This window comes from Leopardus geoffroyi, chromosome C2 (assembly GCF_018350155.1).
Source record: "Leopardus geoffroyi isolate Oge1 chromosome C2, O.geoffroyi_Oge1_pat1.0, whole genome shotgun sequence".
In the NCBI taxonomy this organism is placed as follows: domain Eukaryota; kingdom Metazoa; phylum Chordata; class Mammalia; order Carnivora; family Felidae; genus Leopardus; species Leopardus geoffroyi.
In genome coordinates, this window is record NC_059333.1 from 82,880,960 (window position 1) to 82,893,555 (window position 12,596).

Sequence of the window (12,596 nt, forward strand, 5' to 3'; positions counted from 1 at the left end):
TTACCATCCTCATCTTTCCTGATCCCTGCGGCGCTTAATGTTTTGGAATATTTACTTCTTGAAACTCCCTCGTCTGGCCTCCTTCTCTGGTTTCTGCTCCAGTCTTACCACCTTTGCGAGCTGCTTTCTTCCTGAGTTTCACCAGGATTTAAATGGTGGCTAAGTTGAGGTCTCTGTAAGCGTGACAAGGTATGTCCAGCCAAGTAGTGACCCAGGGCACATCACTATTGGAATTCAGGAGTACAATTGAAGTGATGAAACCAGGTCACCAAACCCCAAAGTGGGGTACCCCCACCCCCTCATCTGCCGGACCAACTCCCATCATCCTTCAAATCCTTATTCAGAGGTTACCTCTTCTGTAAGGTCTTCCTTGACTCCCCCAGGCAGGGCTGGTCACTCTCCCCTCTGTTCTTGCCTCTTTCCCCTCAATGTGCTATCCATCCTTCCACCAAAGAAGTAACCACCTTACTTACAACAGATCTACTTACCTGACTATATTCCTCTCTAGACTGGGAGCTCCTTGAAGGCAGGGACCCTCTGTTATTGACCCTTGAATTTCCTGGATCTAGCGGAAAGCTCACTGGCCAGTTCTGAGGCCCAGAGAGGGCAGCTGAGTTGTCCGAGGTCACATAGGGATCTATGACCGAGACCACCAAACCCCAGGCCTGTGGAACTCCCGGTCCTGAGTTCTTTTTACAACACCATGATGGAACCACGATTATGTAGCATTAAGAGGGAGGGTATGGTGTGCCTGCCAGGAAACCTCAGACATCCAAATGCAAAGGAGCAACACAGGACTGGTAAGGAACGTGAAGGAAAGCAGAGACATGATCAGAGCTGTATTTGCACCTGCTGCTGTGAGAGGTGGTCCTCGCTGCCCTATCACCCACCTCACCAAGACTAACTCAAGCTCCCAGATTGGAACTCTATATTCCAGGAAGCCCTTCCTCAAACATAAGTCCCCCAACCATTTGGGCCAGATAAAGAGAGGAGGCTCAGTGTCCTACCCACTACATAAAAGCCAGAGAGAGTTCAGAGAGGGAATATACAACTAGGGTTAGGAGATCAAGGAAAAGTCATAGAAGAAGAGCCCTTGGAGCTCATCCTAAAGGACAGGTAGGATTTGACATATAAACACACACACACACACACACACACACACCACAATGTTTTAAATGTTTTATTTATTTTTGAGAGAGAGTGTGTGAGCAGGGGAGGGACAGACAGAAGGGGACCGAGGATCCAAAGCTGACTCTGACAGCAGCGAGCCCGATGCGGGGGGCTCAAACTCATGAACCATGAGATCATAACCTGAGCCGAAGTTGGATGCTTAACTGACTGAGCCATCCAGGCGCCCCTAAACACAAAACATTTTTAAAGCAGGAAGGAAACAGCACGAGCCAAAGCATGGGAATGAGCTAGTGTCGGGTGCTAGAAAACAGCTAATCAGCCAGCAGCTTCTGGGATAACCCTCCTTGGCTTTAAGAATGCTCCCAAGATGCTCCTGAGTCATGGCCCAAACTTTCTTTCCATGGATACAGCAGTTCCAGCCATGTGACATTTGTGTCATGTGGAGCATGGGACGATGGAAGGATTGCGGGCTTCGAAGACCAAACAATCAAAGCTGAAATCTTGGTTCTGCCTTTTACTGGTTCGAGGACAATGAAGAAGTCAGGTAATGTTTAGAGCCTCAGTTTCCTCATCTGCAAAACAAGGATTATAATACCTACCTTGGGCATCGTTGTAAGGATTACATGCAGTAATCTTGAACATGTAGTAGCTGTTCAATAAGTGGTACGTTACAGCAACCTCCTCGTAATTACTGTTTTAAGGACTCCTATGTTCACACGTAAACAATGCTGGGGAACAACCCAGTCATTGGAGGGAGTTAGTCAGATTTCTCTATCCTCACCCTTTGCCATGTCTGTTTTTGCTGAGATGAGAGGGAATCGGAAGAGCTGGGTCCTTAAAAAAAGAGAGAGAGAGAAAAAAGAAATCAAGAAACAGACTCTTAACTATAGAGAACAAACTGATACTTTACCAAAGGGGAGGTGGGTGGAATCGGGGAAGGGAATTAAAGAATACATTTATAATAAAAAAAAAAAAAAAGAGAGAGAGAGAGTACGCTTACCGTGATGAGCACTGAGTCATGTATAGAATTATTGAATCACTATAGCATACACCTGAAACTAATATAACACTGTATGTTTACCAACTGGAATTTAAAAAAAGACTTAACAAAAAAAGAAAAAGAAGAAGGAGGAGAAGGAGAAGGAGACCTGGATCCTTGTTCCACTTGGCTATGTGACCTTGAGCAGAGCATTTCAAACTCAGTGTCTCCACCTGTAAAATGGGACTGGTAACCACTATCCCAAAGGCTTGTTGGGAAGATTCATGATGCATGTGTGTTACAGCCGCTGCCAACATACTCCAAGTCCTCAGTCAAGGTTTTGGAAATCTTTGCCCTCCCTGTCACCCTCCCAGAGCCCAGTGTGCAACCCAGGGCTAGGCTGCGGGTCAGAGTGGCCGGGTGGTGGGTGGGGTGGGGTAGAGGCAGGGCCCAGAGCTGAATGCATAAATAACCAGCCTTCCCAGTCTTGCTTCAAAAGTCCTGGTCTCCAACCCTTTAATCATGGAGCTGCTCTTCCCTGGCTACCCTCCAGGTCCCGCCCGCCCACTTCCCAGGCAGAGGAGTGCCTGTGAAGGGAGCCCTGGATCTTTGCAGCCTGCCTGTTTTGTATGGCATGCTCATGAATAGATCCCAGGAACCCAGGGGGCCGTCTCTCAGCTGACTCACCCTGTACCCAACGTCCCCCACCCCACCTCATAAGCTAGGCTCTGGGCGCCCCACATCACCCCCTCTCTGACCAGGCCTATCCTTCAGCCCTGCCGGGCTGGAAAATGGGTTTGAGAGGACAGTGTCCTCCATGGAGACCACATTTTACAAACCAAAGCATCAATCCCCAACGCCTGATAGTTCCAAGTGTTCTCATGGGACAATGGAAACCTAATATTAGAAAGTGAGCCAGTCTCAGAAAATCCAGGACATGTGTTTGCCATGTTGATTACCAGCCCCCCTCACTGTAGGCAAACCTCTCTTTAGGCAAGGCGGAGTATTCCTTTGGGATCAGGAGTGAGAAGTATGTTGGGGCTGGGGGTGGGGAGAGGGGATTGCATATGAAATCACATTTGGCAACTTGAGTCGTATTTTTAATGCACTAATGGAGTTGGCTTCTTGAAGAAAAGAACCAGTGATTCTTTTTCATATGGGAATGAATTCATATGGGAAAGAGTTCCAATATAAGGAGCTATTTTTAGATCTGGGTATACTAGATTTGCTTAGACTGAGGCTCACGAGTATTCAGTTTGCAACCCTTTCATTTGAGGTTTCCTTCTCTGAGTATCCACGGTGTTGAAATTCAACTGCCAGCCCTGTCATTTGCACTCCTCCCCAGTGGAGAGGGGATGCAGAGCAACATGGTGGAGTGCACGGTACCTGGGCATTGGCACCAGCGGGGCCTGGGTTTGAATCTCCTTCCACCACCTCCCAGCCAGATAACACACCTTACAGTCTGCTTTGGCCTCTGAGCCAAAGCTCAGAAGGATGGTGCTGGGAGGGGGGGTGGGGCGCAATATCCTTCCCTGATAGATCGGGTGGGAGAATTAAATCAGGTCATGTTCATAAGTCACTGAGCATTTGCTGGGGCACAGAAGAGATGAGACCACAAGATTCCCTCCCCCCAGGACTCTGCCTTCAGAAGTTCTTAAAAAATAACATCTGCCAGCCTAGGGAGCACATCTGTCTGTTCCCCGACACACCATTAGGCCCTGCTAACCTGAGCACATCCTGCTTTTGTAAATCATTTTCAACCAGGGCTCCCCTTATCCCAGATGAGCCCCTCCTCCCGAGTCTGAGCTCTGGCAGACAATGAGGCTGCAAGATTAGAGCCGACCAACGCACCTTGGCGAGAACGCCCGCTGATCACTGCTTCCCTGCACCCAGGCGTGGCTAGCCCACGGCACTCTCACAAGTCACAGAATCCTAGAATCCTATGGCTGGGGATGTCCTTGGAGGCCTATGCTTTCTGCTCCCTGCGGTACAAACAGGGAAACTGAGGCCGGGGGGAGGCAGCCCGTATTCGACGTCACACAGCTGGTTAGTGGCAGAAATGAGAGTGGGACTCTTAGGGGACACAGAATGTCCTCTCTCTCCTGTTTCCCCCTGGAGGGCTGCAGGTCTGGCCTCCCTGGGAGCCTGCATTCCATCCGGGCAAGAACTGTGTCCCTCATTAGTCCACACCCAGAGCTCTGAGTAAGTGGTGTTGGCTGATGGCTGACAGAATTCTTCACAAAGGAAGATTTAAAAAGAGCTTTGGAAGCCTCCTGGTTTTCCATCCTTGTCTTTGGGAGGCAGTGTGGTGCCGAGAAAGAATGCGGATCTGGAGCCAAGACACTTGGGTTCTGTAAAATGCAACAAGCTCACATATACAAAGTGACCGGCACAGTGCTGGGCTCAAGGAACGTGCTAGACAGCGGGGGCCATCATCTGGTATAATAGTCCTGATTCTGCCACCGAGTGACCTCGGGCAAGTCAACAAACCTCTTAGAGTCTCCGTTTTCCGGAGAATAGGAACAATAACATCCCCAGCTTCCCTCCCGGGGGAAATCAGTTCTCCCAGGGATTTTGCGGGGCTTCACAGAGGAGGTGACACTTGAGAGAAGAGATGAGCTTACTACAAGTTCAAGGGTGAGACAGGAATCTCAGGTTGAAGGAGCCACAAGACGACAGTGATTCAGGGAGAAAAGTATGGGATGGATAAAGAGGATCCTGTCTGGTGGCCACTAAACACAAAACCCAGAAGCTTCTATGTACACACAGTCTTCATTCCCTCACTGTCACCCAAGGACTGGGGGCCTGAGGAGAACCAACGTGTATGGAGCTCCGCGGATTGCCCTGCATGTAGCATACCTTGTTTAATCCTCCCCACTGCCCTGCTGGGCTTGACACTATTCTCCAGACAAAGGTTAATTGCCTCAGGTCAAGCAGGTTGAGAATGGAGGCGCTGGGATGAAACCCCAACACGCCCAGGGCCCGGGACATCTCTCTGTGAGCCACAGGCCTGAACATCATTCCTTCAGGTCCTCCTCACATCCGGAGAGCTGTCCTCACCCCTGGCCTCAGTGCCTTGAACCCCACTCCCTGGAAGGACCTCCAAGTCGGTGTCCTTGCCAAGACTCAGGAGCAGGACTTAAACTGGTTCCTCTGACACGGACATGGGTTACAGGCGTTTGTGTCTGTGAAACCTGTGAAATCGGGTGCAAGCCCATATGTGTGAGTGTGTGTGTGTGTGGACACGCATGTGCACACGTGTGCACAAATGTGCGCTTTTCTGAGGAGCAGCCTCCAGCTCTCACCAGCTGTTCAAGGAGGGCCACACCTCAGCATGGTTAGGAACCTCCAGGCTCCACAACCTTCCGCAGCTGCGACACCAGAGAGACCCTTGAACTCCAAGTGAGAAATGCGGCCCACCTGAGCACCTACCAGCTCCAGGCTAGAAGTCCTTGGGCTTCAGGGAACTCGCGTCACATCTTGACAGACTCAGTGCCCTCACGTGGGTTGTTTCTGTTGCATCCTCCATGGAGGCAGAGCAAGAGGCTGGTGAGCTCTTGCGGGTGTTATAGGGGAAATGGAAATGAAGGGGCAGACTGGGATTTGGGCTTCTGGAAGTATCCAGGGTGGGGTGTGTTGTGAGATGAGCAGCTGGCCCTGGGCCGTGGGTGCTGACAGAGCAGAGAGGATCTGCCCTTCCCCCTCAGGTTGGGGCAGATGAGGAGTGAGTGACAGCAGCAGGTCCAAGCCAAGTGGCCTGAAGGGGCTCTCAGGGGCTCTTCAGCCACCACAGAGGCCCCGGAAATACCAGGGCTGGGAGAGGCGATGGGGGGGGTGGGCCACTTCTCCCAGGCACCCTTTGCTGCCATCAGACCCATTGCGTCTCCCCAGCTAGGCCCCGAGCTTCCTTTCCTATCAGGCTCCAACACCACACTCAGAAAGACCTTGTATGTTTTTCAAATTAATGCAATTAAGAGCATTAAAGTTTGCAAACGATAGAGTTTTTCATTTTCCTTTTATTTGATTAGAGAAATTCCCACCGCACGGTTCTTCCAAATGAAACCCAGACCCGAGGCCCATTGTTCCGGGGGCTTCCATGAGAATGTGTTACCTTTCAATCTCACACACTAATGTGTTTAGCGTTACAGTCCCCCCCGGGCGGCTGCAGGAAGGATCTGGAGCCTTGATTAAAGCGGTCTTTGCTGGGCAGGAATGTGGGCTCCTCCACCGGGGAGTCACGCAGGGGCTGGGTGTTTGCTCGGCAGGCCTCTGCTCACAGGGCCGGTGGGCTGGGGTCTGGGCTCAGGGGCAGTTGTGCCTCCCTGCCATTAGGCATTTCCCCCTCTCTACCGCCTTTCCTCCCAGACCTCCTGTACCACCAGCTCCAGCCCCAACATACATGCGACGATACAGTCCCCACCCATACATACCCTCTCCTCTCCTCTTTATCACCCTTCTCGACGCTCCTCTCCTCTTGCCTATCGTCTGTCCCCCCGGCTGATGCTGGGCTTCCCGGCAGCCTCTCTCCGTGGTCAGCTCTGTTCAGGGGCAGCGTTCAAGACATCACACTGATCACTCTGTTCCTCCCTCAGTTGGGCCCAAAGCTCCAAGGTGAAGAGCAGAATTAGAGCCAAAAGCGAAAAATTGATTAGAGGAATATGTAAGGATAGGCCTGGGAAAGGGAGGAGGGCGGGTCGTAACCCCTGTTAAAAATGCGACAGAGTGCCAAATTTAAACAGGATGTTAAGTCTACACCCCTCCCACCCCAAATCACCAAAGGCTCAGTGCTGGGAGGCCCAGGTTCCTTCCTCCTCCAACTGGAGCGGCTGGTCCTGGCCCCAGGATGGCTGCGTAGGCTGTATTCTGCCAATGCCCAGGGACAGGAAGCTGGCGGGACTTCTCTGCCCCGAGAGCTCGTGTCCTGCAGACCTTCAACGGCCCAAACCAGGGTCCTAGGAGACACCATCGAGACCTGGCCCAAATTAGGCAAAACTGAAAAACAATTGGGCTGGTGAGCTAGAATCCAAACTAAAAATAAGCCTGTCAACTCTCAGAGGCCCTGCCACTCCTGGGTCCCAAGGAGTTGGAGGACTTGTGAGAGAAACATGATCTACCTTCACCCCCTGCCAAGGCTGCCCAGACCCCGCTGCATTCCAGACGCCCCGGAGTCATTCCACAGGCATCCTTGTGGGACCATGTCCCGTGGAGCAGAGTGGGCACTGGAGGGGTTCAGAAAGGAGCACTGTCCTCCCCCAGGGTGGTCAAAGAAGCACGGGGCCTAGGTGTTGTCCTGGTGGTAACATTCTCTGAGGGAGAAGAGTCTCCAGAAGCAGGACCAGCAGGGACCAACTCACACTTGCAAACAGAAAGTCCCCTGGCCCCACTAGACTAAGAAAGGGGCCTAACCCAGACTGAGCCATCCCTTACCATCTCCCTTCCAGGCCTCTGCAGAGCTCCGTACCTGGTTGTACCTTGGAAGTCCCAGGCCATTCGCATGCTCAGATTTGCTTTTGAAGAAGGCTTCTCTGTGGAGAGTGGAGGCAGGGAGGCTGGTCCCTTGGGGCAAGGGAAGATGGAGCTGAACAAAAGCTATGGTAGAGGGTGGGGAGAAGGGGGAAGACCAGAGGGATGACTCAGCCATTTCAGAACCAGGTCCCCCACCTCCCACCTGAGCTGCTGCCTCATTTATTCTCTACTGAGTCCTAGGGGAGAAAAATACCCCCACATGGGCTGGGAAAGTTGGGGGACTGATTTGCAAGGCTAAGTGAGAGGAGTTCACTGTCCTTTTGTGCTCGCAGACACTCACTCAGGCAATACTCGACCGATGAGATAAATCCACCTACACCTTTAAGCTGTACCTCCCCACGCAGGGCCCAGAAGGTCTAACCCTTGGATCAGTCCCAGGGTTCTGCCGCAAACATCTGCCAGGGCCAACAGCCCCCAGGTAGCAGATGCATAATGTGAACTGCATTTGGATGAAGAAGGAGTTGGAGAAGGCAGTGTGAGGGAATCTGGATTGCAGGGGAAACTGCTCAGGAATTTGGCTTCATGTCCAAGTTGATTCTTCCTAGACAATCACCTTAATGTGGGTATCTCTTGGTTACCCATGCTTCAGGGAAGGATGGGGAGGGGGTGGATGATACCAAAGGTGAATAATCCAAAGACTATTTCTGATTATTCCTGTTGGACTTTGCCAGTTGGCTTTTTTTTCCCCCTGCTGGGAAACTTGCTTTCCTAAGCAGGATTTTCTTTGACTATTTTTCAAAATTTACTCATGATTTCCAACCACGAACAATGTTTCCCTGAGATGACCAGGCTTGGCTTTATCCTGAGCTCCATTTAAACCACAAAGACAGAAAGCAGGGGGTGGGGATGGCGATTAACTGAGATGGTGCTGGGGGCCAGGCACCCTTACTGAGGGGTGAGAATTGGTTGTGGACAAGTCCCAGGGTGAGGAAACTGCCATGGGAAATTCTAGTTGCTGGGATCAGTGCCTGCCCACTCTGTCCCTGTCCATTATCCACGGGAAGGCCCTGAAAGGACGTGGCCACAAGGCATGCAAAGGCCTAAGTGGTGGCTAGGTCAGAAGCAGAAAAGCAAGCTTGAATGATACGGGGTCGGGGTGAGGGATAGTGGCCCAGGTAATAGGCTGGTTCCCACAGAAGATGGGGAACAGGAGGCTGAATACAATTTCCAAAGGGTTATGGAAACATTCTAATCTAAGCCAGCACCTATATTCCTGTACAGCCGCCAGCACAGAGGCTCAGAACAATACAAGGGCCACTTAGGAGCCAGTGCCCATGCACCGGGGGCCTCTGTAGTGCCCACAGAAGATGGCGAAAGACACGGTTCTCTATCCTGTCCACATCACTCCACCCCCCTTAGCTCACAGTCCAAGAGGCACTGCAACAAGGATTCTTCTCTGAGTTTCAATTTTCATGGAAATGAACCATTTTATCTCAGAACACAGGGTGGGGTGGGGGGAGGAATGAATTCCCTTTCCTTAATGCAGATGGACTAAATCCCTTCGCTTCTTACTTTAAAAAAAGAAATCCAAAAGCTGCTGCCATTTGCTCTGTTGGATGCCAGCTGATAACTCAAAGCCAGGAGAATAAATTCAGAGGCTAGGTGGCTTGTAGCTCCTCTGCCTGGGCCCCCAGTGGAGCTGCCTCTGTGACCCCTCCTGGTGGCCAAGGGTCTCGGGAAGGACAGAGCAGGGCTGGGGGTGGGGGACAACCTGACTTTGAGGAAAGTGACCAGACTTGAGCAGGAGGACTGGAACTCTTTGAGCCAAAAGACCAGTGCCTTCAGGAAGGGTTTCACAAAATACTGACTAGTTTGCCATAGCTTCGGCCCAGGCCTGATTCAGTCAACATCAGCCCACACATGGTACAAATCCTCAAGCCTTTATTCAGCAACAACCTAGCATTAATTGACCGAGCTCTGACTCTATGTCAGGCATTTACATGCACTCCCTCACTAACAATCCTGAGAGTAGACATTAGCATTAGCCCCACTTTGCAGATTGTGGAAACAAGGCCCAAAAGATTAGGTAACCTCCTTTAGGTCATGCAAAAAATAAGTAGCAGAATCAGGATTCAAACTCGCGTATATGATTTCTGAAACTGTGCTCTTCACTGCTAAGTTAGGTCCATCTTACCAGGCTTTTCCGCTTTGCTCCTCATATGGACATTCCAGTTCAGCCCCAGAAGTGCACCATCTGCTAGACTCTCCTCTACCTGGAAGGCCCTTCACCCTGGCCTCCATCTATGACCTTCCACACGGACTCATTGTGCCAAAGGCCTGTTTCCTCTTCTGGGCCCCCTTGGCATTTGTTCACCTTAGTGGTCCTCCAAGAATATCTCCAGACCAACAGCAGCAGCAGCAGACCCCACCTCATACCTGCTGAATCAGAAACTCTGGGCATGGGTCCCAGCAATCTGTTTTAACAAGCCCGTCAGGAGATTCTGATGCACACTCAGCTGGAGAACTAGTGGGCGACCTCTTGCTTCTCCAGACCCCATCAGTCCTGGTAACATTTTTTTTTTTAATTTTTTTTTTCAATGTTTATTTATTTTTGGGACAGAGAGAGACAGAGCATGAACGGGGGAGGGGCAGAGAGAGAGGGAGACACAGAATCGGAAACAGGCTCCAGGCTCTGAGCCATCAGCCCAGAGCCTGACGCGGGGCTCGAACTCACAGACCACGAGATCGTGACCTGGCTGAAGTCGGACGCTTAACCGACTGCGCCCCCCAGGCGCCCCAGTCCTGGTAACATTTAAGGATAAGGTTAGCTCTTGCTGTAATCTTTGACACCTGAGCCCACATCATCAGGTATATTATAAAGGAATTCTGAGCAGCTAATAATGAAATCAGTGAGGATTGTTTTGGCTTCTGCTGCTGCTTTCTGCTCCACTGCTTGGCATCTTGTTCTGGAACAGAGTGACCATCGCCACATGGGCATTATTACTACTATCTTCAGAACGAGCTTCAATACCTTCAACCACTCCCTCCCCACCTCAACTGGGGCCTGAGCTATAGGGTCTCCATAAAAATCACCTGGAACCATTAGTATTCCATCCTCAAAGAACCTCTCCAGGCTTTGTTGCTGAACTGCTGCTTAACTCCCTTCCTTGAAGTTTCTCACCACAACCCACAGCCAGGCCCTGGCCTAGAGGATGACCTTCCAAACCCATTTGTCCCAGATGTGCAATCAGACAACTCCACCCTTACTGATGAAATCTCCATCTCTGATTATGATATTTTCTATGTCTCCCTTTAATTCTGTCAATGTTTGCTTCATGTGTTTGAAGCGCTGTTATTAGTTGCATACATACTTATGTTTTTACTTCCTGATGGATTGGCCCTTCTACCATTGTAAAATATCCCTCTTTATCTCTGGTAATATCCTTTGGCTTGAAATCTATTCTATCTGATATTTATACAGCTTCTCCAGTTTTTGAATGTATATCATTTTTCATCCATTTATTTTCAACATATCTGTGTCTTTATATTTAAAGTATCTCTTGTAGAGGGGCACCTGGGTGGCTCAGTCAGTTAAGCATCCAACTTCAGCTCAGGTCATGATCTCACAGTCCATGGGTTTGAGCCCCGCATTGGGCTCTGTGCTGACAGCTCAGAGCCTGGAGCCTACTTCGGATTCTGTGTCTCCTCTCTCTCTGCCCCTCCCCTGCTCATGCTCTGTCTCAAAATAAATAAAAACATTAAAAACATTGTTTTTAATAATAAATAAAAAAATGTAAAGTATCTCTTGTAGATTACAAAGGTTTTTTTTCCTTTATCTATTCTGACAATCTCTGCCTTTTAATTGAAATGTTTAGTCCATTAACATTTAATGTAATTATTGATATGGTTACATTTAGTTTTATTTGCCTCCTCTGTTTTCTATTTCTCTGTTCCTTCTTCTCTGCCTTCTCTTAGATTTTTGGAATTCCATTTAAATTTATCTATTGGATTTGTAGCTATACCTCTTTGCATTAATTTTTTTATTACTGCCTCAGGGATTACAATATATATCCTTAACTTTTCACAGTCCACTTAGGGTTACTATTTCAAGTAAAATGTAGAAACCTTGCAACCACAGAGGTCCATTTCTCTCCACCCCCATCCTTTCTGCTATAGTTATCATGTGTATTTCATCTACATATATTATAAAACCCACAAGACAATGTTATAATTTTTGCTTCAAATAGTCATGTGAACTTCAGAGCAATTAAGAGGGCTTATTGCCAAAGGGAATCTCAAAATTAGAAGAAGCTTTCTTAGAAAGCTAATTCAGCTCATTCTTAGCAAAAAGGAACCTGGAGTTTTTAATGTTCCTTCGCTCCGTTCTAGCTGATGTGGTCCTAAGTCCACGGGGCAGAACCACAGTTGATTTATCCTTTATCTTGTCTTTAAGAGTCTTTACCCAGTCCCCTGAGACCTGATTATCAGACTCAATGTTTTTTTCAAAGTTTTTTAGGAGTTCTTGGCATTCAGACATGATAACCCAGAATTCCCAGATTATGCAGATTAGGCCTCACCAACACCTTGTCTCTCAAAAGAGGTACTTTCTCCCATGTTATTACTCCTATGTATTATTATTCTTCCATGTTATAGTGTGTGGTTTTTTTTCTCACCTCTCCTCTTAGATTGTAAATCCTGAAGGTAAAGAATATGGTCTTATGCATAGTAGGTACTTAGACAACTTTGCTGAATGAGCAAATGAACCCCAAATACATTTTCTGGCACCTCTGAGGACAGATGGGCACAGAAGGGAAAGTGTGCTGGGAAGAGAGGGAGGTCCATGTGTCTGCATCTGGAGTGGTGGGAAATCATTTCCAGGGACAGGGGGTATATAGCCAAAAACATCACTGTGGATTGATGGGGGGGATCACAGAAAGCCTGGGGTTGACTCCGATGAAATGTAAATGTGGGAGTGGAGAATGTGAAGGCTGCAAAGTGGAAGAGGGGGAGGCTACCCGGC